Here is a 27,948-nt window from a genome sequence, read left to right as displayed (position 1 = left end):
AAGCTGTGAGGCATTTTTTAATGAGGAGAGTTATTTCCAGGATAATGATTTGGTGCATGTAGTTGACACCAGTGGTCGTGCTTATGAAGTGAAAGATGGTTGTCCAGTTGAAAAAGAAAAACTTGTGACAACAGAGGCAGAAGAGGTGTTAGGTAATGAGGTTTTAGGAAGACGTGCTAAGGGTCCTGTGTACACCTGGAAGTGTAGTAGTATTTGCAGTGTGCGACAGGATTCCATCAATTTGCTTTGTGATTTTGTACGGTCATTTAATAAGAAAAGTTTGAAGCAGAAAATGAGGTTGTTGCAAGAATTAGATCCTTGCAGAGTGAGAGAAGTGACAGGTTTGCATGGTCATTCAATGGCTTGTCTTTCCAGGAGAGTATGCCAGAGTGTTTTTCATCATTTCAGGATGCTAGCAGTGCATCATAATAAAGTGAGGAAATTAGTTAGAATGTTGTATTATGCTAAGAGTCCAGCAATTATGCTTAAACAATTATGCGCTGCTCTTTTGCATGGTTCTGAAATAGATGTGAAGAATATATGTGAAGAAATTGAGTTTTGTTACTTTGGAAGTAAAGAGGAGAATGTTGAAATTGACCAAGAAGAAGCGGGTAATGTGGAAGATAGTGTACAGGTTTCCAGTACAGATAATTTCCAGAGGGAAATTGCGACGTTTCAGGTCAAATCAAGTGAGAGGCCAAATTTCACTTGTGTGTGTTGTCGACGCACTTATTATAAGAATCAGACTAAGTTAGTGGATTTATATGCAAAAAGTGAAAGGGAAAATAATAGTGAATGGAAGGATTTCGCAACATACTTGATGGCAGAAAATTGTTTTGATTTGGGATTGGATCAACGTGTGTGTACTTATTGTTGTTGCAAATTAAATCAAAACCAGATGCCTGCTAGAGCAGTTCATAATAATCTGGAATTGGTTGAGATTCCTTCTGAATTGAAGGATTTAAATACTTATGAATCTATTTTGATTCAAAGTATCCATCCCTTTCAGGCTATTGTAAGAATGGAGCCAAAGACAGGGAAATTGCCTCCATCAGATTTACAGAGAGGATTAAAGGGAAGAGTTGTTTATTTGCCTCTAGATTTGAAGAAAAACATTAACACAATTGGAGTAGAAAAAGTGGAAGAGGAACCTCTGGTTATCTTAGTTAATGGGGTTCCGACAAAGAATAAGAAAATATGGCAAGATTTAGTGGATGTTAGGAAAGTTAAAAAGGCAACATTGTATTTGAAAAAAAATAATAAATACTATAAGAATGTATATGTTGCAGAAGAGGAAGTAAGTGAGGAAGAGGATAGCGATTTGTGTGCTGGTCAAATTGAGAAAGTAGAACCCTCTACTAGTGAAGAAATATATGAATATTATAGTGTTCATCCTTTGCATTCCAAGGAAGTCATGGGGAATGCTATTGAGTTGTTTCAAATGAAACAAGCCAAAGGGAGTCCCATTAGTGTTTGGGAGGAAAGTTTGGAAGCTCGGTGTTTCCCACAGCTTTTTCCAACAGGTCAGGGAGGAAGATATGATGAGCGACCTCATCAAATTCCTGCTTCTGAATACCGGACTTTGCGATTGTATGCAGGAGATGCTAGGTTTCGACAATGCATTCCTTATTTGTTTCATCTCCTGTTTGAAAGCGATCTGTCTGGACTGTCATATGCAGTGAACCACATCTTGAAAAGTGGTATACACATGCAAAACATCTCGGCAAGTGACTTTATGGATAAAGTCAATGTCCAAGACAGTATTTTGGATTCTCACCTGATTAATCTCATGGCGTGTCAGCGTGGTACTAATGAGTACTGGTACCGTCGTCATGGTGATTTAAAATGTATGCTGAGGAACTTAGGAACTCCCACATGGTTCCTCACTCTGAGCTGTGCCGAGTATGGCTGGGAAGATTTACTTGAATTTCTACGAGAGGCAAATGCTAACGTAGAAAACATCGAATTCAAGACACCCGGAGAACTGTGCTCTTTGGATCCAGTCAATGTATGTAGGTACTTCAATCATAGATTTGAAGCTATGATGTCTTTCATCATGAATAAGAAGAATCCACCTCTTGGAGAGGTGTTGGATTTCTTCTGGAGAAAGGAGTACCAAGCAAGAGGTGCTCCTCATATACATATGTTGCTGTGGATCAAGGATGCACCTAAATTTGGAACGGATCCAGAAGACTCAGTGATGAGTTTTATACAACAGTATTCTACGTGTGCTGTTTCAAACGCAAAGGAGAAGAAAAGCCTAAGAGAAAAAGTTCTGCGTTTCCAAAGCCATCGATGTGGAAAGTACTGTCGTCGTAAATTCCGAAACAAGGACAAGTTCTACACCAAATGTCGTTTCGGCTTTCCACGACCGGTGATTTCTAAAGGAAGAGTAAACAGTTTGATGTCTTCGCTGCGACATAATGTGATGAAGAAATCACCTAAAAACACATACAATTTGAAGAGGAACGAAGAGTCCAAGTACATCAACGACTACAACCCGGTGATTTTGTCCATGTGGAATGCTAACATGGATATACAGTTTGTGGCTGATAACTGTATGGCTGTGGCTCGGTATGTGACGTCTTACATCACCAAAAAAGAGAAGACAGAATTGAAGGATATGTGGGAGGACATTTCCCATGAAAAGAGCCTCAGCAAGAAGTTGTACAGTTTCAGTCTGAAGATGTTGTCGCATCGAGAAATTGGAGCGTACGAATGTTCTGACCGGTTGTCTTCAGCAAGTCTCTATGCCAAGTCCAGGAGTATCGTTTGGGCGAGTCTTGGTCTTGCTGCAACGCGTAATCGAGTTCTCAAACCTGTGCGGGAAATTGAGTATTTGGCGGAAAAGGAGCCAAACAGTACCGACATTTTGAAGACCAACATGTTGGATACATATTATCCAAATCGAAGCATTCACCTCGAGAATGTTTGTCTGTATGAGGTTCTTCAAAATTACATATTCAAGAGGAACATCAAAGAAGATACTGAGAAAGGAGTGTATGCTGTAATAGGAAGTGAGGGATGTCTGGTCAAGCAAAGAAAATGCCACTTGGTAAACCATCGAAAATTGAGTGGCGAATCTCCTGAAAAAAAGGAGTTTTTCTTTTTAGCACTTTTGCAACTTTTCAAGCCTTGGCGTGCAGAAGAGGAACTGCTTGGAGATTTTCTCTGTTACGAAGACTCTTTCAATGCCACCAAGGAGACCATAGAATGTCCTGCTTTTCCCAAATATGTAGAAATTTTGAATGCAGAAATTGAGCAGGAAGCAATGATTGCAGCCGAGATTGCCAGAGACAGTTCTCAGGACAGTCAGAGTTCTGCTTCATTGAGTCAGGATCCACTAGGAGGACCTGTTATCGAAAATGAAGCTGCCACTGCTATGAATGAAGTGGAAAGAGCCATGGCACATGCTCAGGAGGATGCGGTTAACTTAGAAGAGTTGGAAAGACAACTCAACGTTGAGCAGAGAAAAATATATGACGAAGTTACCATGCAAATTGATCATGGATTAAGTCATGACAAGAAAGAGTGCTCATGTACGTCGTTGAAGCCTGTCCGACTGTACGTGAGTGGAGAAGCGGGAACTGGAAAAAGTTTCCTTATTAAAGCAATTTCATGTTATTTGCAGGAAAGGACAGAGTCATCGCTGTCTTGTGTTGTCACCGCTCCAACTGGACTGGCAGCACATAACATTAAAGGGATTACTTTACATCGTTTACTGATGCTGCCAGTGGAGCATGACAACAAATTACAATATCACAAGCTATCTGGAGATGCTTGTTTTGAAGTTTCAAGAATCTTGAGGAAAATGAAACTTCTTATCATTGACGAAGTAAGCATGGTTTCCAATGTCATGCTTGCCTTTGTGCATTTGAGAATGCAAGAAGTTCTCAAAACAGAGTATGATGTGTTATTTGGTGGCAAACACATCATTGTTTTCGGAGATCTTCTGCAGCTGACACCAGTGAAAGGGCAACCTGTGTTCAAAATGCTCACGCATGAAGATACCAGGAAGTGCCTAGGCAGCATTGGCAACGTCAATATATGGTTAAACTTCAATTATGCTGAACTGCATGAAAATATGCGTCAGGCGAAGGATGAAGTTTACAAGACTATTCTACAAGATGTTAGAATTGGAAAAGTGACCGAGCATGGGAAAGAAGCTTTACATGCACGATTACTGTCAAATTTATATCCAGAACAAGATGTTGTGCCTGAGAATATTTTTCAGAAAATTACTGAGAAGAAATCTGGAATAAGTTTGATGCCAACTCTTGCAGAATGTGCCAAATTCAACAACAAAATGTTGCATTTAGAAAAGCAAGAGATTGTGAAACTGGAAGCTATTGACAGAGTAGAGCATATGGGATCAACAATTATTTTGTCTGAGAATCTGAAAACAAAATTGGATTCATTAGAGAAGAGTATATCTAAAACTGCAGGTTTTGAAAAGACTCTGAATGTGTGCTTGAACTGCCGTATAATTTTAAGAAGGAATTTACATGTTGAAAGAGGTCTGGTAAATGGATCAATGGGTAATGTTGTTGATTTTGTAAAATACAGAAATAGAGATGGAATTGAATTTTTAAAAATTAAATTTGATGGCATTGAGGAAGTACAGCTAATTGGTCGTTGTTTTGCTAGATTTTTGCTTGTAAAAGACTTATATGTTCGCCGTAAGCAGTTTCCTGTTTGCTTGGCATATGCGGTGACAATCCATAAATCGCAAGGTTTAAGTGTAGACAGTGCATTGGTGAATATTGGCAGTTCTGTGTTCAAGGAGGGTATGGCATATGTGGCATTGTCACGAGTTAGAACTTTATCGGGATTGTACTTGATTGAGTGTGATGTCACAAGCATTTGTGCGGATCTAGATTGTGTTAAGGAATACAATAGGTTAAGAATAGAGTATGCGCCACATTTGCCTCAATATCCTTTGTTTGAGAAACGTGTGGTAGGCCGGAAACGAAGAAATGTGACCAATACTAGGGAGGTTGTAGCAAAAAGACAAAAAGTCGATGAACCTGAAATTATAAGCAGAAACAAAAAGGATTCTGTTGAAGATGTTGTTGGTTTTCAATTTGAAAACAGTTCTGGTGTCAACTGCTATGCTAATGTAGTGGTTAATGTTTTGTTTTCTCTAGAAAATGTAAAAGAAGAGATTGTGGTCAATTCTGATCAAAGATTTTGCAGTTTGTTAAATTCTGTCTTAGAAAAATGTAGCACTGATAGAACAAACATAGAAAGTGTGTCTGAAATTCGAAATCTGTTAGACAGATGTTCAGGCCAAACACAATTCTCTCAAAATATTCAGCAAGATTGTCAGGAGTTTTTAATGTATATGCTTGATGTATTGCATGCTGAAGGTGTAGATGTAGATCAGCTGTTTGGGCTTTCTTATCAATGGCAGCATGACTGCGAGAACTGTAGGGTATCAAGTACTACTAGTGTAGACTCAGAAAGATTTATATATTTAACTTTGCCAGACAGTAAATCAGTCTCCTTTAATAAGCTAGTAAAAGCAGCTGATCACAACATGGAGTGTAGCCAATGTAAATCTGAAATGATGTCCACATTATTTATACGAACATATGGCCAGTATGTCATTTTAATGTTCCAACGATGTAGGCCTGATGGAACAAAATTGACAACTTTAATTAAAAATGTTGTGGCTTCGCAGTTGTCAATATCAGGAAGGACTTTTGTAACTGCAGCAATTATATATCATGACGGTCCTTCAACAACATCAGGACATTACACAGCTTATTTAAAGTCTAGAAATGGCTGGTCATTCTGCAATGATTCTGTTTTAATTTTCAAAACAAATTGCCGTATGACCTTAAAAACTCTTACCTGGTGTTTTTAAAACCAAAATTTTAGGGAAAGAATCTCGGGATGTGCTCTGAGGAATTTCAAGAAGTTCTAATGGCTCCTACACGATTTGGCCTTGAGGATAAGTGTAGTTCAGAGACATAACTTCTAACCATAAGACTGGACGTCATGGAGAAATAAGTGCACTTTGAATGAGTTCAGAAAAACTATTTCTTTTTATAAGCTAATTGAAGCAGCCAATCAAAACATAGAGTAGAGGGAATGTAAGTCTGCAATGCTGTCTACTGTTTTACATTGCTTTGTGATTAAAAGTGATGTAGAGAATTAAATATTTGTAGTAGTCATAGAGGTAGTGTAAGTCTGCTTCATAGTAAGCAGTATCAGTGTCATAGGAAATGTAGAACATGACTGAGGAAGAAGGGGAAGATATTACTAGTCCAGGATTGTGAAAATGATCTTCAACATTTTAATTCTGAAAGTTGCGGAAATGCCAAATGACGGGATTGGCTTACAAGAAATCCAAGAGTTATAAATGGCTCTGACAAGATTTGGCCTTGTGGAAACTTCTGGTAGAGAGCAAGAAGTCATTTATTGTATGTAACATGTTTTTCAAAACGATGGAGGTTTTCTTTCAGAAAGTGGCGGGCTGAAAGTAATAACAGCACAACAGAGTGTAAGCTGTTCATAGGACATCCTTTGACGTCATGGAAAGTAAGTTAACTTTAAGGAGTTCTGAATTCTGATTTGTTATGTTGTATGGGTTTTTTAAACACAATCATTTTGATTGTGTTTTTTTTTCCCCGCTGTTATATGATGAATACCTTCAAGTCACTGTTTTTAGTGAAATTTGATACATTCTGAGAACAGCAAAAATAAACCATTTAACATGTATAATTAATTCTGTACTGTTTCCATTTATGATGTACATTTAGAACTGTGTAGGAGGCATGGAGAAGGAGAGGCTTCTGTAAGTGTCAAAGTTCTTGCATACAGTGCTCATATTCTACGTAGTCTTTCATATGATAGACTACATTTCCACAATGAGATACCTAAGCAAAGGAAACACAGGTCATATGATTGTGGAATGAGCAAAAAAATTTGCATGTTTTTCAATTATATTACCTGTGTTTCCTAACATTACACACCACATTGTGTAGATGAGGTTTAGGCCTGTTCCTGGAGACAGAGGAGGTCTGACATTTGTTCAAGAGTGCAGTGGACATTACTCACTTCGTTGGTAGGCCTCCACATGTATTATCTTCTCTGTATTCTTCAACAAACCTAAATTCCATCTGCAACCCTGAGTAGGACTTACCTGAAACAAATCTGTGGATAGGTTACACCTTATTGGCATCTTGAAACAATCATTTAAAATGTTAGGGTCAGATTTATGGTGGCCGTGCGCCTCTTTTGCTCCATTGTGGGTCACTTTTGTGTAAAAGATGCACCATGTTGCAAGATAGGTTTCAGTTCATCTCCAGCAAGATACCATCAGTTTAAAATGTATATAATTAGCATTGTGTAGGGGGCATGCAGAAGCAAAAGCTTTTATAACTGTCAAAGTTGTTGCATGCAGTGCTGCACTTCTAGGTACTGTTTAATATGCTGGACTACATCTGCACTATGAGATACCTAAGCAAAGGCAACACAGGTGATGTGATTGTGAAATGAGGAAAAGAAACTCCACATTTTTCAATTACATCACCTGTGTTTCCTAAGTTTATGAATGACATTGTGCAGATGAAGTTTAGGTCTGTCCACGGACACAGAAGAGGTCTGGCCTTTGTTCAAGAGTGAAGTGGACATGACTTACTTCATTGGTAGGCCTTCACATGTATTATGTCCTCTGTTCTCTTCAAACAACTCGAAATTTCATTTGGAACCCTGAGTAGGTCTCACCTCAAACAAACCTCTGGATAGGACACATCTTATTGGCATCCTGAAGCAATCATTTAAAATGTTAGTGTCTTGCGACACTTTTCTGAGACAACAGCAGTGCAAAAGATGCACCATGTTTTAAGATAGGCCTCACTTCATCTGCATCAAGATACTGTTAGTTTAAAATGTATATCTTTAGGACTGTGTAGGGGGCCTGGAGAAGCAGAGGCTTCTGTCAGTGTCAAAGTTGTTTAAAAACTGTTTGTCCTTCAATCTTTTCCCTTGTCTTTTGTAATTTTTAAATACATGTTTTAATATTTTTCAAATGTTTGTTCTCTCTTTCACAGATTGAAAGTATAAAAACAAAAAGTGAGTAATTTAACGACAATTATAAGGTAAATGTTTTGTATTCTTTTTGTTACATTTCTATCACATTCACCTACTATTAGTTCCACAGCTTCATTTCTTTAACCCTCAGTTTCCTGCCTTTGCTACTTTCCTCATTCCTTTCTCTATTACCTACTTACTCAACTTCTTCCACTCTTTTTCTCAGTCCCTCTCTTCTCATAGTTCCTCACTCTTGTTCACTCACTCCGTCTCTATTACTCTTAGTGTCTTTGACTGATCACTTTTTCACTACTTGTTCATAATGCTTTCTCTGTGTAGTTGAAGCACACTAGGGGGCATATTATGAACACAGCCAATAAAATTATTGCTGTTTTTATTGGCAGAAAACTGGTGCAAAAGTGGTTTTAGCGGCAGTTTTCTGCCGCAAAAGCGGCTTTGGTGACATATTTATGCCGATAAAAGCTGCAAAACTTTTATTGCCTATGTTGATGATATGGCTCTATGTTATTTACATTTCTTTGCTGTTTTAATTAATCTTTTTCTGTTATTTTTTGTTTTCTGTTTTCTATTTTTTCTCTCTGTTATTCCCCATGTTTTAATCTTATTTTGAACATTCACTCACATTCTCCAAGAAACTCTTCTTTGTTATTGTTCTACTCTCTTTTTTTTCTTTCACTTCCTTATCTATTTTGTTTTCCACAATTATACCCTCTTCCGTCTTTTCTTCGGTAAATAGATCTATTAAACAGTATCTCTGGTTTACTCCCTATAGCTGTCTTTCTTTTAACATCACTCTCTGTTTACTTTCCTTATACTTACTCTTCTTTTTAAAAAAATAAATAAATTTTGGGGTTCGCTCCCGGTTCGCGAACCGGGAAGCGAACTGGGAAGCGAACTAAAAGAAATAGAGCTTGCCAGAGTGCTAAACATTCTAGCAATTTTTTTTGAAAGGGGATGTAGTTCTGAAAAGAACTTTTTTTTTAATGTTTTTGTTGTTTTATTTTATTTTTATTTTTTTTGAACATTTTTTGTTTTTTTTGTATTTTTTGAACAATTTTATATTTTTTTTGGTTTTTTTGGGGGGGGAAACAACAAAAAACAGGCATTGAAAAGGGCTCAACAGGAGCAAAAAAAAAATTACTGTCTGGGGCGGTTAGGGCAATTATGATTGTTATAAGCTAGGTTGATGGAATTAATACTCATGTTACCACATGATATCAATGCACCGCAGTGCAGACAAGTATATTTCATATGCCGAAAAATTCTCCTGGATGTTTGGCACGGTTTCCCGTGCCTCTGCTGCTGTCAATGATATTAACGATGTTGACCTGGCCACAGGAGTTGCTGTTGGGTTTTGTTCCATGTCACGTATTTCCGCCCGGCTGTAATTGAGTGGATGCCACCTGTTCATGTGCCTATGCATGGTATAGTTCCCATAGCTATACTTTTTATCAGTCCCTCTTGATAATTTCTCTTTGCAAATGAGGCAGGTGACATACCTCGCATTTACTTTCTTCTGCCCTGGAGGGATTGAAAAAAACTGCCAAATGAAACTGGCTTTCCTATGGGAAACCCGGGGCACCTCTTCCAAGAACTGTGGTCCTTCTCTCTCCTCTTCCTCTATTTCTTCCTCTTCCTCCTCTGTGTTGGTGATGACCTGGGGAGGTGGTCCTCTCTTCCCATGAGGAGGTGGAGGTGGTGGTGGGGGTGCACCAGCTGAAGCAACTACTGAAGCCATTGCTCTACTATGAATAAAGGTCTTCCTCTCACAATGATGAAAGTCAGAGTGAGGAAAGAAGGAGGGGTTTTCATCATTTGGGAAAAACAATAGTTCTAAACCAATGAAAAGTGTTATTTTTAGGTCACCTGACCTAGCCTTACATGATTATGAAACCAAAAGTTAAATGAACCAATGAAAAGTTTTATTAACAAGTCACATGACCTCTCACGCTTATGTTACGCGCTGCGGAATGCGCCCCGGATCGCTTCCGGGTCGCTGCGCTTCGCGCCTCGGTTCGTGTACCGGAGCACTTCCGGGTGCGCTAACGCAGCGCGTCATAAGACGCATTACGCGACAACGTGGTACGTCGCGCTTCCGCGACGCGTCACGATGTTGATTTCTAACGCGGCAGTTGCGCTAACGGAACGTTTACCGGTTCGCGGACCGGGTCGCGGCATCAAATTGAGCTAACGGAAAGCTTCCCGGTTCGCGAACCGGGAGCGAAACAAAAAAAATATTTTAAATTTTTTTTATTAATAAACATATAAAATATATTTTTGGATTTAAAGAAGAATACATTTTACAGCTATAGATATTAGCTTTTAAAAAACCAATGAAATTCACTGAAAAAACCATAGGTTATAGACCATATATAGTTAGGAATTAGCATTTACAAAACCTTGAAAATTCACTGAAAAAACCATAGGTTATAGACCATATATAGTTAGGAATTAGCATTTAAAAAACCTTATTTTACTCACACAAAACCATTGAAATTCCATATATAGTTAGTTGTACTAACTATATATCGCGCACCCGCAATCCACTGCTGATCATGTCACATATTACATCATTCATGACATGGTCAGTGACATCACTGATGACATCACTGATGACATCTCAAATGACATCACTGATGACATCACTGATGACATCTCAAATGACATCACTGATGACATCACTGATGACATCTCAAATGACATCACTGATGACATCTCATTTGACATTACTGATCACATCACTGATGACATCATTCATGTGATAATACAATGAACCTCTTCAGACTCTAATATAACCTTAGATACACTCAGTGTAAACATACACTCACAGACTGTCACTCATCCATGGAGTTACTCAGACACCTAGTCAGTCATGCAAAGAATCAATCACACCTCCATTTTCTCAACTATACAGTTATACACACCTTACTTATTCAAACATATACTAAAACATATTTACTCTCTTATACAATCCTGGATACAAGTTCACAATGATGCATACAGCCACTCACACATTCACTGGCTCCTATGCACAGTTATTTATATATGTCAACTCTCACATGTACTGTATTTTACATATGTACTTACTTTGACATGTAGCACTGAGATATCCATTCACTCACCAATACACTCATGCACACAGTCAACCGCCCATACAGCTGTTTCCACATGCACTTTTGAACCCATACATCTAGTGAATCAACTGCTCACACATATATGCACAGAGTCATACACCTCCCAGCCACCCACACACACACTCAGTCTCCCATACAAATGCTTGGGCAACCAATCAATAACCCATATAGTTACTCATATAGCTACTGATCAACACATGCAGCAGTTTACAGAACAACAGACATAATGATGCACAAATTAAGACAGTTTAGTCACTAACCCATGCATTCAGTGAGACACATTTAATCACTCACTCATACAGTCAGTCACGCACCTACTAAATCCTTCATCCAGACACTTCTACATCTACTCATTCTTCAATATGTAAAACATATTTAAACTTTACAGAAACACACAGTCACTGGATGATGTCATCAGTGATGTCATCACTGATGTCATTTGAGATGTCATTAGTGATGTCATCAGTGATGTCATTTGAGATGTCATCAGTGATGTCATCAGTGATGTCACTGACCATGTCATGAATGATGTAATATGTGACATGATCAGCAGTGGATTGCGGGTGCGCGATATATAGTTAGTACAACTAACTATATATGGAATTTCAATGGTTTTGTGTGAGTAAAATAAGGTTTTTTAAATGCTAATTCCTAACTATATATGGTCTATAACCTATGGTTTTTTCAGTGAATATATATATATATATATATATATATAGATGTCTATATATATATATATATATATATATATATATATATATATATATATATATATATATATATATATATATTACCTACTGGCAGTCGCCAGTAGGTAGTTATAGTTAGGATCGTTTTCCATAGGATATCCGCAACATTCTATTGGGAATAACTTTCGTGCCGAATGAGGGATCTGCCTGTAATTTTCCTTAACCTTGCCTCGCTGCGCTGCGCTCATCCCCTGAAAGTTTCGGGGGGATCTGTCAAGCGGGGGCCGAGATAAAAGGGGGGTCCCAAAACGTGTTTTCCCCATGTTAATTTCCACAGGGCGGTTGGACTCACTTTTAGCCGAACGGCTAAATGGATTTCCACAAAACTTGGCAAAATTGTAGGGACTGGTACCCCGATGTGCCTTTGCTATGTCTCAAGATATATGCTCCAGTGGTTTTTACGAAAATTAACTTTGAAAAAATATATATTGGGCTACATTGGGCTATATATATGTTAGAGCCCAAATGTAGCCCAATGTAGCCCAATGTAGCCCAAAGATGGCCCCCAGGGACAACAAAAAACAAATGTAGCCCAAATATCAGCCAGATGTAGCCCAACTATAGCCCAATGACAGAATGTCCCAGAGTGTTCTAAAGAACAACTAGAGCGCTAACAGTCTTACTTATGACAAAAGTATGGCACACCTGAAGTCATCTTGATTGGAATAAAGTGTTAACACTTAAAACATTTAATTTGCAAAGGAACAAAATGAGGGGGTTCATTTTGCCATAGAAATTATGATTAGTGCTGAGGAAAGAAAAATTAGGGCACATTTTGAGTGACTTCTCAAATCCTCTTATATTTCATTAAAAAAATTCTGATATGCAGTCTCCCAAGATGGCCACTAGAGACAAAAGAGCCCAAATGTAGCCAAAATATCAGCCAGATGTAGCCCAACTATAGCCAATGACAGAATGTCCCAGAGTGTTCTAAAGAACAACTAAAACGCTAACAGTCTTACTTATGACAAAAGTATGGCACACCTGAAGTCATCTTGATTGGAATAAAGTGGTAACACTTAATACATTTAATTTGAAAAGGAACAAAATGAGGGGTTTCATTTTGCCATAGAAATGTTATTTATATATATATATATTCACTGAAAAAACCATAGGTTACACACCAGTTATAGTTAGGAATTAGCATTTAAAAAACCTTTGAAATTCACTGAAAAAAACATAGGTTTCACACCAGGTATAGTTAGCTGGAAATTTTACTCGCATAAAACCATTTAAATTCCCACGTTATAGTTAGTTGGACTCACTATAACTTGCACGTCTGCAATGCACTGCTGATGACGTCACATATTACATCACTCATGCATATATTTAAATATTTAAACATTACTCGCTAATATATGTATTCACTAAGATACACTTAATAGGCCAGTTAACCAATCAATTTTTTTTTTAAAAACACTGTCATGAGTGATGTAATATGTGACGTCATCAGCAGTGCATTGCAGACGTGCAAGTTATAGTGAGTCCAACTAACTATAACGTGGAATTTCAATGGTTTTATGCGAGTAAAATTTCCAGCTAACTATAACTGGTGTGAAACCTATGGTTTTTTCAGTGAATATATATATATATATATATATATATTACCTACTGGCGGTCGCCAGTAGGTATATATAGTTAGGATTTTTTCTCTATGGGTTTTTTGAAAATTCTATGTCTAATAACTTTGGCGTTTGTGGACGGAATTGGCTGAAATTTTCAGGAAAATGGCACATTTTGTTTCTGAGCAGCCCTTGAAAATTTGGGGGGGGTTCGTCCAGTGGGGGCCGAGAAAAAAGGGGGGTCCCAAAACGTGTTTTTAACATTGAGTTTTCCATAGGGCGGTTGGCCTCACTTTTAGCCCGAACGGCTGAATGGATTTGCACGAAACTTGGCAAAATTGTAGGGACTGGTAGCCCGATGTGCCTTTTGTAGGTCTCAATATATGTGCTCCAGTGGATTTTGAGAAATTAACGTTTAAAAAAAGATATATATCTGTAACAGCGGACCGGGCAGCGCACTGGTTCGCGGACTTTTCGCGCAACGGAGCTTTGTGAAGCGAAGCTGATTGGTTCTCCGGCGTCTGTCAACATTCCAAACAGTCCGTAGCGGCCGCCATCTTGTCTCTCGGTAGGATCGAGAGACAAGAGGAGGTCAAAACAAAGGGGGAAATAACTATAAGGGGGCATAGTAGATCCTCGCTGACCCCCTAGGTTTGATGTGGAGGTTTTAAAAGGGCCCCGCGGGGCAAAAAAAAAAAATAATAATAATAATCGAACGGCTGAATGGATTTGCACGAAACTTGGCAAAATTGTAGGGACTGGTAGCCCGATGTGCCTTTGCTAGGTCTCAATATATGTGCTTCAGTGGATTTTGAGAAATTAACGTTCAAAAAAAGATATATATCTGTAACAGCGCACCGCTTCGCGTACTTTTCGCGTTACGGAGCTTTGCGAAGCGAAGCTGATTGGCTCTCCGGTGTCTGTAAACATTCCAAACAGTACGTAGCGGCCGCCATCTTGTCTCTCGGTAGGATCGAGAGACAAGAGGAGGCCAAAGCGAAGGGGCAAATTACCATAAGGGGGCATAGTAGATCCTCGCTGACCCCCTAGGTTTGATGTGGAGGTTTTAAAAGGGCCCCGCGGGGCAAAAAAAAAAAATAATAATAATAATCGAACGGCTGAATGGATTTGCACGAAACTTGGTAAAATATTAGGGACTGGTAGCCCGATGTGCCTTTGCTATGTCTCAATATATGTGCTTCAGTGCATTTTGAGAAATTAACGTTCAAAAACAAGATATATATCTGTAACAGCGCTCCGCTTCGCGGAGATAAAATTATATCTGTATTACCTAGCTGTTGCTAACACCAGTTAGCGACGGCTAGTAGGAGATAGCGACCATCTTGAGTCCCACTTTGCATGTGAGTGATATTTATCACTAATGACATGCAAAGTGGGCATGCCAAGATGTTAGCGACTGGAAACAGTCGCTAACATCGCTATCTCCTATTATCAACTTTTGGAAATATTCGAGATAAGCGCGAATATCTCCAAAAAGTAACAGCTGCCCTGAGCAGTTCTTAGCCATGTTATCCAATGGGAGGTGGATAACATGGCTAAGAGCATTAGCTCGGTAATGCATGAATATCGCGGAGTTTTCAGCGATATTAATGCATTGCGCTCGTTTTTTATCGTATTTGCGATAAACCTTGATAATAGCAAGGTTTATCTGCGATAATTTCTGACGGTAAAAAAATCTTTGCAATGCATCGTTAGGGATAAATATCGCTTAACTTTGGTAATATGCCCCAACGTCTGTTAACGTTCGATTCGAAGGAAATCAGGAATTGTTGAAAAACATTGTGTGCGCCATCTTGTCTTTTTTCAAATGCCACACTTTTGTCGTGCACGGCAGCCATTTTAGATGCCTTGACCAGACCCACTCTGTGCACGCTGTCGATCCTTAGCATGGCTCCCCACCCTCGCAAGCATCTCACCCAGGCAGTGGTCACCCCCGCTCTCTGTCTTATGCATGGGTAATAAACCTCCCCCCATCTGCGCTGCTCTTCCCTGAGAATCACACCCTGTGCCCGCCCGACACCTCCCTTTCGCCCTATTCACTACCGCACCCTCTGACACTCCTTTTCCTCTGTGTCCGATTGTCCAGGCCGGTCCTAGGCTATCAGCTAGCCCTGCAGATGTAGTTTATGGCCACAGCTGTAAAGAATCACCCCTCTTCAAAGGAGTTATAGTAGATCAAGGCCCACACTCGATGAGATCCGTCACAGCAGAAGCGTTGCTATTATCTGAAAACCATCCTGTATTGTGATTGGGGAGGGGACCGAGCGTGAAGCGGAAGATTCCAGGGATGACTCTTTGTACATCAAAGTTTTTACAATTATGTGTCACATTAAAAATATATAGCACTCCGACAAAGTAGTAAGATTATAAAACTTTAATAATTTATAAATATATACAAGAAAACAAAAATAGTAATAACATATAAACATTTTTAGAGAAAAACAACGAAGTAGCGGTCGGCTGTGCGAATAGTCCCAACGCAGCACAACGTCCAGATTTCCGGCGTGGGGCGTCGCGGGGGGTGGGTCATCAGTAGCAAACTGTTGTGCGAATAGTTCCAAGGCAGCAGAACGCGCCGAAATCTAGATGACACGAAAGTGATGTCTAGTAAGTTGCCACCCAGCAAATAACGGCGTGGGGCGTCGCGGGGGGTGGGTCATCAGTAGCAAACTGTTGTGCGAATAGTTCCAAGGCAGCAGAACGATGGCACCAAGGTGATGTCCAGTAAGTTGCCGCACTGGTTTTGGTATCCTACAATGCTGCTCCGAATAACGGCGTGGAGCGCCCCGGGGGAGGCGGCGTGAACGGGCCTCTCCAGGTGGAGTCTCATCTGTTTTAGTGGGGCGCCCCTTTACCGTTTCAGTTGCCATTCCGTCCGCTTTTGGTCCACTGTGTCAAAATCCGCCATTCAGCTGAGTTGCGCCCACTCTTGCGGTGCAGCGATAGGCGGCTGCCACAGGACTCTCAAAATGGCGGCAGGCTCTTTCCTTTTTGGGCGTGGTCCACTGAAATGGCCCTGGGACACCTTGGAAATCGGACGCTTGTCTGCTAGGTCTTGGACCCCATTCTCGAAAGCGTCCCCTCCGCCTTGAGAATTCATCAAAAGTTTTGGGGGCCCCGACTCCTGCAGGCTTCTGGTGGGGAGCGGCTGCCATGATTGCTCGCGGAATGACCACGACGGAGCTACGAGATGGTGGTGCTCTCATGCTGACGCCAGTTTAGTCTGAAACATCCAGAAACAAGGTGGGGCTTTCATCGTTTGGGGGAAAAAAAAAGTTTTCATCCAATGAAAAGTGTTGTTTTTAGGTCATATGATCAAGCCTTCCATCATTAGGAAACCAAAAGTAAAATGAACCAATGAAAAGTTTTATAAACAAGTCACATGACCTGTTATGCGGCATAGGGTATAAAATGCGGAGAAAATACGTTGGCACGTGAGGCGGCGTCAGTAGCGGACCGATGTGCGAATAGGCCGAAGGCAATACAACGCGCCAAGATCCGGATGGCACCGAGGTGGTGTCATAGTTGAGAGTTCTGAGCAGCGGTTGTAACACTGTCTGAAGCTTATTTGCAGCTGCTGCAGCTTCACTACGCGCCAAGATCCGGATGGCACCGAGGTGGTGTGTAGCAAGTTGCCGCACTGGTGTGGCCATCCTACAATGCTGAAAGTCGGCGTGGGGCGCCCCGTTGGCCTGTGAGTTTGCGTCAGTAGCGGACCGATGTGCGAATAGGCCGAAGGCAGCACAACGCGCCAAGATCCGGATGGCACCGAGGTGGTGTCTAGTAAGTTGTCGCACTTCTGTGGCCATCCTACAATGTTGAAAGTCGGCGTGGGGCGCCCCGTTGGCCTGTGAGATGGCGTCAGTAGCGGACCGATGTGCGAATAGGCCGAAGGCAGCACAACAATATTTTCTGACTGACACCACAAGGCGCTGAGATGCCAAGATCCGGATGGCACCGAGGTGATGTCTAAGTTGCGGACTGATGTGCGAATGGGGCCAAAGGCAGCGTAACAATATTTTTTGTATGGAAGATACCACTAGGCGTTGAGATGCCAAGATTCGGATGGCACTGAGGTGATGTCTAGCAAGTTGGTGTGGTCATCCTACAATGCTGAAACTCGGCGTGGGTCGCCCCATTAGCCTGTGAGATGGCGTCAGTAGCGGACCGATGTGCGAATAGGCCGAAGGCAGCACAACGCGCCAAGATCCGGATGTCACCGTGGTGGTTTCATAGTTGAGAGGCACTTCATCTGCAGTGGGGCGCCGAGATCCGGATGGCACCGAGGTGATGTCTAGCAAGTTGCTGTACTGGTGTGGTCATCCTACAATGCTGAAACTCGGCGTGGGTCGCCCCATTAGCCTGTGAGATGGCGTCAGTAGCGGACCGATGTGCGAATAGGCCGAAGGCAGCACAACGCGCCAAGATCCGGATGTCACCGTGGTGGTTTCATAGTTGAGAGGCACTTCATCTGCAGTGGGGCGCCGAGATCCGGATGGCACCGAGGTGATGTCTAGCAAGTTGCTGTACTGGTGTGGTCATCCTACAATGCTGAAACTCGGCGTGGGTCGCCCCATTAGCCTGTGAGATGGCGTCAGTAGCGGACCGATGTGCGAATAGGCCGAAGGCAGCACAACGCGCCAAGATCCGGATGTCACCGTGGTGGTTTCATAGTTGAGAGGCACTTCATCTGCAGTGGGGCGCCGAGATCCGGATGGCACCGAGGTGATGTCTAGCAAGTTGCTGTACTTGTGTGGTCATCCTACAATGCTGAAACTCGGCGTGGGTCGCCCCATTAGCCTGTGAGATGGCTGTTCTTTGGATTTGGGCCTGGTCCACCAAAATGGCCCTGGGACACCTTAGAACTCGGACGCTCGATTTTTTTTTCCTTTCCTGTACATGCAAAAAAAGGTAAATGCCCGGTACGTTACACGCTTCATCTGCCACGATGAACTCTCCAGAGGAACCGAAAAAAAATATAGTTGTGGTAACTATACCATGCATCGTCATATGGAGAGGTGGCACCAATTAATTATAGTGCTGCATAAAAGAGAGATTTGGAGGAGAACCCCTGACCTGCTAGTACATTCATCAAAGAAGTGGCACTGAGAGCTTCAGAGGCAAGGGAAACGGTCCCAAATATTTAGAAGAACTTTGGAAAGATTAAAATGACATGTTTAGATTGTGGCAAATTAATTTCATGTGGACAGATGAGTGTTACTCTAATAAATACAGCATATGAACATCATCATAGTCGATGGTTGGTAGAGACATTTTGACTATATCCTGGACCTGCCCGTCCTCGCCCAAAATGGCGCCAGAATAAATGGAACTCGTAACTCCTTGTTGTGTACTGGTTGCAGAACCTTGAAATCACGAGATACGTATGCAGTTTTGAAGCACATGGCGGGCGGGGACGAGAATTGATTGAATATTTCGACATCCCTATTGATATTAAGTTCTGATGTGTTATTGATTACTGTACTGTTGAAAGTTCGAATTAACGTCACCCATGGTACTTGCCCGCAAATGTATATCTAGATAATTTTATTGTAACTGGCCCTGTCGTATTTTAATTATAAAATGTACGTCCACCGATTCCGTAACTGTTAGACACCTTAGTTCTTGCAACCTAATGGCCCGCCCGTTACGTTCCTCTACAGTGTAAATGTCTATTCATCATATACGATTACAGTTTGCTCTGTGGCAGGCCCACGTGGTTATAGGCTCGTATTTGTATAATGAAATTTTCTCAATAAAGGTTTTTAAAAGAAAACATGGTAGTAGTATATACATTGGTAAAGTTTTTAATAATAGTGACTGTTTTAGAATCATTAAAAGGCAAGTGAAATAAAGCAGACCAATTACATGAAGGGTAAAAGGTATAATACGAAGGAACGCAGTAAAGATAAATGGTCAAGGGCTGTTGTGTTTTCTATTCCTGCAACATAAAGTGATCGATAAGAATCTCATATTCAGGCGTATCGGCGACTAAGACAGCAGGTCGACCCTCTTTTGCTCAACGGCTCCGTCATGGGACGAAGAAACGCTCTTTTTCTCGAAAAAAGAATATATTTTACTTGCAGGACAGTTGTAAAATTTCCGGGAAAGTACATTAGCCTGGAACATTATAACATATATTTAAGAAAAAATAATGTTCGGAAGTAATGAAAAGCGTAATTTTTAGGTCATATGACCAAGCCTTTCATCATTACAATAAGAAAAGTAAAATGAACCAATGAAAAGTTTTATTAACAAGTCACATGACTTGTTATGCTTACGTTACGCGCTGCGCGCCCCGGATGACTTCCGGATGCGCTAACGCGGCGCGTCATATGACGCATTACGCGACAACGCAGGTACAGAATATAGTCAAAATGTCTCCACCAACCAGCGGTCGGAACACAACCCCTTTCAGCAGGCTAAATAGTTCTGTTAAATGACAACAGAAGGGACAGGCAACAAGAACCATCAGTCAAAGAGGGGAGAGCTAGTTCTTCTCTACCGGGTTACATTGGGGCGCTACCGGAACTGATCGAATTGGTAGTCTACAGTGTTTCTGGATGTTTCAGACTGAAGCTGGGGTTAGCATGAGAGCAGCACCATTTCGTAGCTCCGTCGTGGTCATTCCGCAACCAATCATGGCAGCCGTTCTTTATCGTTATTTTGGGCGGGGTGGGTGGCGGAGCCGAGCTGTTTTGCAGCCATCATTGTGTGGAGTTCAGTTCATCTCACTAGTTTTGTATTTGTCATGAGGGGTTGTTCCTAATGTTTCTATTTTAGCGAGGTCAAAAAGAGATCCCATTAGTGGCCTACTGATTTTGCTCGATTCCTTTTCTTTTTTTTTTACACGATTTTTCGTTATCTGCAAAGACTAAACAGAGTATTGCGACTCTGTGTTTGTTTGTAAATAGAGAATGAACCAAAGAGAACTAATTCTAAAACAGTAAATACTTGGATAACAATCAATCAAATGGAGAGAGAAGCAGGCACGACGGATTACAATGGGGGCAAAGACCTGCGTTAACTACCTTTCACTATCTGCAAAGAGAGAGTACTCCTAATAGAAATGAGGGGGTGGGGGGCACCATTCAAAGCAGATCAGTGTGCATAAACACGAAAATGTTTTCACTTACCACGTACTTGACATTCGACAGCTTATGATATTTGCTATTAAAAAACCATTGAAATTCACTGAAAAAACCATAGGTTATAGACCATATATAGTTAGGAATTAGCATTTACAAAACCTTGAAAATTCACTGAAAAAAACATAGGTTATAGACCATATATAGTTAGGAATTAGCATTTAAAAACCCTTATTTTACTCACACAAAACCATTGAAATTCCATATATAGTTAGTTGCACTAACTATATATCGCGCACCTGCAATCCACTGCTGATCATGTCACATATTACATCATTCATGACATGGTCAGTGACATCACTGATGACATCACTGATGACATCTCAAATGACATCACTGATGACATCACTGATGACATCTCATTTGACATCATTCTTGTGCTAATACGATAAACCTCTTCAGACTCTAATATAACCTTAGATACACTCAGTGTATACAGACACTCACACACTTCCACTCATCCATGGAGTTACTCACACACCCAGTCAGTCATGCAAAGAAACAATCTCATCTCCATTTCTTCAACTATACAGTTAAACACACCTTACTTATTGAAACATATACTAACACATATTTACTCTCTTATACAATCCCTGATACAAGTTCACAATGATCGATACAACCACTCACTCATTCGGTGGCTCTCATGCACAGTTATTTATATATGCCAACTCTCACATGTACTGTGTTTTACATATGTACTTACTATGACATGTAGCATTGAGATATCCATTCACTCATCAATACACTCATGCACACAGTCAACTGCCCATGTAGCTGTTTCCACATGCACTCTTGAACTCATACACCTAGTGAATAAACTGTTCACACATCTATGCATAGAGTCACACACCTTCCAGCCACCCCCACACAAACTCAATCTCCCATAGAAATACTTGGGCAAGCAATTAATAACACATATAGCCTCTCGTATAGCTAATGATCAACACATGCAGCAGTTTACAGAACAACAGACATAATGATGCACAAATTAAGACAGTTTAGTCACTAACCCATGCATTCAGTGAGACACATTTAATCACTCACTCATACAGTCAGTCACGCACCTACTAAATCCTTCATCCAGACACTTATACATCCACTCATTCTTCAATATGTAAGATATATTTTAACTTTACAGAAACATACAGTCACTGGATGTTGTCATCAGTGATGTCATCAGTGATGTCATTTGAGATGTCATCAGTGATGTCATCAGTGATGTCACTGACCATGTCATGAATGATGTAATATGTGACATGATCAGCAGTGGATTGCAGGTGCGCGATATATAGTTAGTGCAACTAACTATATATGGAATTTCAATGGTTTTGTGTGAGTAAAATAAGGTTTTTTAAATGCTAATTCCTAACTATATATGGTCTATAACCTATGGTTTTTTCAGTGAATATATATATATATATATATATATATATATATTTAAAAACAAAATCTCGCCACACGCCAGAGCGCCTCAATACGTTTTTTGTAGAGAAATGACGATGAGCAAAACCCAATTCTGGTGCCAGATTTTCAGTGCTTTATTGTGCAAATAGAACACCCAGCCTGTCCACCATGACGCGTTTCGCCTCTGTCCAGAGGCTTGATCACATGATGTGTTTAACAAACATGATGGAGGGTACTTAAAGTTTAAAAAAGGCGGGGTTTGATAGCCACATGCCAATTCATAGAAACTGAGGGCATACTTATAATGGAACAATGTTAAACTGGGTAAAAATTAAAAGACATAGGCGTCTATTAGAATGGCGGGCGGGCTTTGCCTGCCTACCACCCTATCGGTAAACGGGACCACCCGCCTCAAGGGGGGGGTCCCGACGCCAGCATTAGGATGTGCCCGCCACAGTGACGGGCACATCCTGCATGTTAAGCAATGTGGCAGGCGATGACCTCAGCACCGTCCGCCACAATGCTTAAAAAGCACTTTTACATTTGCATTAGCAAAGCGGCAGGCACCGCGCGGTGCCTGCCGCTTTGATTATGCAAATGCAGGGGGGTACCACAGGTACCCCCCGTGTGCCACCCCCCTTTGACCTTCACTCTGGGGGCCCACAGGGGGCCCCCAGAGTGAACACCGCATGCCTTTCCGTGGCGGCATTGGCGCCACAGAAAGGCATTGACAAAATTCCATGGTAATATGGCGGGCACCGCCTCCATGTTACTCGTTTTCCGCCCCGGCCGCAAGGCGACCGGGGCGGAAAACAGGCGGGTGGTGTTTTTCACCGCCGCCTTCCCCTCCACCATCCTAATATGGCGGGGGGGATTTGGGCTTGCAATGTCGGGCGGTTTGCCTCCGCCAGGCCGGCAGTGGCCACCCCCAGCCTGGCGGAGGCAAACCGCCCGACATCGTAATGGACGCCAAAAAGTCTTAAAATCAACATGTAACCATTATAAAAACCAGTGTACCACAATTCTTAAATATGTGCAAGATACGCAGTTACATTGATTCAAAAAAAATTCTAGGAATCAAAAAAGTGTTGGCAGTTTCACAATATTGATTTCAAATGCAAATGGAAATACAACCCATGTGGGTATATATACATCACTTCATGGAAACTGAAAACATGTTTATAATGGAATATACACAATCCAAATAGATAAAAGACATAATGCCTTGGTTCTACATGTGACCTTTAAAAAAACTGCATACGATCATATGTGCAAATACACAATATCGATGATTTCATATTGTAAAAAAATTCTCTATGTACGCTCAGTTTCTCAACATCACAAACAATTTGAATATATATATATATATTACCTACTGGCGATTGCCAGTAGGTGGTTATAGTTAGGGGATAATAGGCGAATTGAGTCCAGTGCACGGAGTTGTTTCCCACATTGCCTTGCAAAATAAAGTTGTGTGTGGTTCTTTTCATGAGGAATATTGGCGGCCGGCCCGGGTCACGGAGAGCCCCCACCGCGGAAGAGTGGTTCCAGCGCTGACACGAGTTCAGCACTTAAGGATCTTCGTGCAATTTTGCTTGGGAGGAATACGACATGGCAGCAACTCACAGTGTCCATGGGCAACACACTGTGGTATATAAACAATGTAAATGAGAATTGGCGGTGTCACCTACTACAGGGTATAATACTCAAAACTGCAAATATCATCATGATTGTGAGGAAACGCCCACTGGGCGGGACTTTACTATAATTGCACTCACCTTGACATTGCTGCTCCTCGAGATGCCTTCCTGTGAACAAGGGCGGATGGACGCCTGAAACGCATAGGGGATGATAGGCGAATTGAGTCCTGTGCACGGAGCTGTTTCCCATGTCGCCTTGCAAAAACGCCTCTACTTGTGGGTTCTTTTCATGCGGAATATTGGTGGCCGGCCCGGGTCGCAGAGAGCCCCCACCGTGGAAGAGCAGTTCCAGCGCTGACACGAGTTCAGCACTTAAGGATCTTCGTCCAATTTTGCTTCGGAGAAATACGACATGGCAGCAGCTCACAGTGTCCATGGGCAACCCACTGTGGTATATGAACAATGTAAAGGAGAATTGGCCGTGTCACCTACTACAGGGTATAATACTCAAAACTGCAAATACCATCATGCTCATGAGGAAACGCCCATTGGGCGGTACTTTACTATAATTGCACCCACCTTGACATCGCTGCTCCTCGAGATGCCTTCCTGTGAACAAGGGCGGATGAAAGCCTGGAACGCGTAGGGGATAAGCGAATTGATTCCTGTGCACAAAGCTGTTTCCCATGTCGCCTTGCAAAATAAAGTTATGTGCACTTTGAGCAAGGGCCTCCACTTGTGGGTTCTTTTCATGTGGAATATTGGTGGCCGGCCCGGGTTGCGGAGAGCCCCCACCGCGGAAGAGCGGTTCCAGTGCTAACACGAGTTCAGCACTTAAGGATCTTTGTCCAATTTTGCTTGGGAAAAATACAACATGGCAGCAACTCACAGTGTCCATTGGCAACCCACTGTGGTATATGAACAATATAAAGGAGAATTGGCGGTGTCACCTACTACAGGGTATAATACTCAAAACTGCAAATATCATCATGATTGTGAGGAAACGCCCACTGGGCGGGACTTTACTATAATTGCACTCACCTTGACATTGCTGCTCCTCGAGATGCCTTCCTGTGAACAAGGGCGGATGGACGCCTGAAACGCATAGGGGATGATAGGCGAATTGAGTCCTGTGCACGGAGCTGTTTCCCATGTCGCCTTGCAAAATAAAGTTATGTGCACTTTGAGCGCGGGCCTCTACTTGTGGGTTCTTTTCATGCGGAATATTGGTGGCCGGCCCGGGTCGCAGAGAGCCCCCACCGTGGAAGAGCAGTTCCAGCGCTGACACGAGTTCAGCACTTAAGGATCTTCGTCCAATTTTGCTTGGGAGAAATACGACATGGCAGCAACTCACAGTGTCCATGGGCAACCCACTGTGGTATATGAACAATGTAAAGGAGAATTGGCCGTGTCACCTACTACAGGGTATAATACTCAAAACTGCAAATACCATCATGCTCATGAGGAAACGCCCATTGGGCGGTACTTTACTATAATTGCACTCACCTTGACGTCCCTGCTCTTCGAGATGCCTTCCAGTGAACAAGGGCGGATGGACACCAGATAAGCGTAGGGGATGATATGCGAATTGAGTCCTGTGCGCGGAGCTGTTTCCCATGTCGCCTTGCAAAATAAAGTTATCTGCACTTTGAGCCTGGGCCTCCACTTGTGGGTTCTTTGCACAAGTTACATATTTGAAAGTTTTAATTTACACACACACATGTCCATGGGGCATGTGTGTGTGTAAATTGCATTTAAAGTTAAATTTCAGGGGTGCAGGGAGGGGTTCTTTGGACCCCCCCTGCACCCTTGAAATTGCATTCACATTTTGCGAACTCGCAAATTGAAAATCGCAAAATGTGAATGCCTTCCCATTCATTCCTATGGGCCTTTTGGCCCATAGGAATCAATGGGAAGGTTTTCCTTAATTGTGATTCGCAAATTGTGAATCGCAATTAAGGAAAAATAAGGAATCGCAAAAAAAGTTGCGATTTTTTCATGCATTGCCGTTTGCGATTTCTAAATTGCGATTCCTTAATTTTCGCAATTTTCGCAAACGGCAATAATGATGCATGTGGCCGTATGAGTTGCTGCCATGTTGGCCCGGATCGCGGAGAGCCCCCACCACGGAAGAGCGGTTCCAGAGCTGACTCGAGTTCAGCACTTAAGGATCTTTGTGCAATTTGGCTTGGGAGATATACGACACGGCAGCAACTCACAGTGTCCATGGGCAACCCACTGTGGTATATGAACAATGTAAAGGAGAATTGGCGGTGTCACCTACTACAGGGTATAATACTCAAAACTGCAAATACCATCATGCTCGTGAGGAAATGCCCACTGGGCGGGACTTTACTATAATTGCACTCACCTTGACGTCGCTGCTCCTCGAGATGCCTTCCTGTGTACAAGGGCGGATCGACGCATGAAACGCGTAGGGGATGATAGGCGAATTGAGTCCTGTGCATGGAGCTGTTTCCCATGTCGCCTTGCCAAATAAAGTTATGTGCACTTTGAGCGTGGGCCTCCACTTGTGGGTTCTTTTCATGTGGAATATATATATATATATATACCAGTAGGTAGTTATAGTTAGGACCTATTACCCATAGGAAATCCGCAATATTCTATTTTGAATAACTTTGGCGCAGGTTGATGAATCTTTGTGAAATTTTCCAAACGTTTGGCCAGCCCCGGTCCACTTCTATCCTGAAAGTCTCTGGATGATTCATTAAGCGGGGGCTGAGAAAAAAGGGGGGTCCCAAAACCTGTTTCTTCATATGCATTTTCCCATAGAATCTTTAGCCGCAGCTACAGCCCGAACTGCTGAACGGAATTACACCAAATTTGGCAAAGAGGTAGTCCTTGGTTCAGACCCGTGCCTTTTGCTTATTTGGTGTAAATACGTTCAGTAGTTCCTGAGAAAATTACAGTTAAAACCATTTATATATCTATGGGCAAGGTGGATCCGCGCTCCCTGCGTGCACCCTGAGCGCACCTTCGCGATCACGTGCGGAATGCTAATTGGCTGTCAAGTGGTTATCAACATCCAAAACTAGAAACTGTTGGCCACCATTTTATGCCTCGTTAGAAGCGAGGCTGAAGAAGTCTGTGAAATATGTGTGCAAAACGCAAAAAGGGTGCAGGGGAGACACACTGTGACCCCCTAGGCCTGCCCAGGGGGTCCCAGAAGGACCCTTAAGCCCCCCAACTTTTTTATTGTTTTTAAAATCCAGGATGCGCATAGGATTAAAGGTTATTAGCCCCCGGGGGGGGGGCAAATTCCCGGGGCATTTAAAAAAAAATAGTGTGGGGGTCCCAATCCCCCCTGCAGCCCCGGGGACCGCCACCCCTGGGGCTTGTTTAAAATGGGTGGAGGGCTCTCAGGCCCCGCCACCTTCGGGGCTTCAAAACATTAATTGAGGGGGGTTGTCCCCGGAGACCGCCACCCCTGGGGATTTTTGAAAGTGTGGGAGGGGGGCTATGTGGCCTCCCTCCTGGAGCCCAAGATGGCCCTGGGGACCACCACCCCCCAGGGCCGGCTCCTGCAGTGTCCCGAGGTGCCCACCCCCAGGACACTGCTGTTTGCAATGACAGGGCGGGAGCCTCGCGGAATGTAGTTACTGACAAAATGTACATGAAAATTGCAGAAAACAAATCTGTAATCTGCCTAATGCCAACACTGAGTGAGTGTTCTATATTCAACGAACAACTTTTGGAAGTGGAAAATGCAGAATTAATAAAAATGGTAGCCATCGATAAAATAGAGCATGAAGGAATCACTGTTATTTTGACCGAAAAATTGAAGCAAAATAGGATTCTTTAGAAAAATCAATATCTAAAACTGATGGTTTAGAAAAGAATCTATATGCATGTAGAAACTGTTGGATCATTTTAAGGCGTAATTTGATTGTAGAAATTGGTTTTGTTAATAGAGCAATGGGCAATGTGCAAAGTTGTGGATTTTGTTAATTATCAAATTAAAGATGGTATTGAATTCTTAAAGATTAAATTTGATCAGATTGAAGAAGTTAAAGAAATTGGTCGTTGTTCTATTCGTTTTTTGCTTGTTAAAGAATTATATGTCCGTAGAAAAAAGTTTCCAGTTTCTCTGACATATGCAGTCACTATTCATAAATCTCAAGGATTAAGTGTTGAAAGTGCTTTGGTGAACATTGGAAATACTGTGTTTAAAGAGGGAATGGCATATGATGCTTTGCCGCGAGTCA

Source organism: Lissotriton helveticus, chromosome 2_2 (genome assembly GCF_964261635.1).
Source record: "Lissotriton helveticus chromosome 2_2, aLisHel1.1, whole genome shotgun sequence".
NCBI classification, from domain to species: domain Eukaryota; kingdom Metazoa; phylum Chordata; class Amphibia; order Caudata; family Salamandridae; genus Lissotriton; species Lissotriton helveticus.
This window is presented reverse-complemented; position numbering follows the sequence as displayed.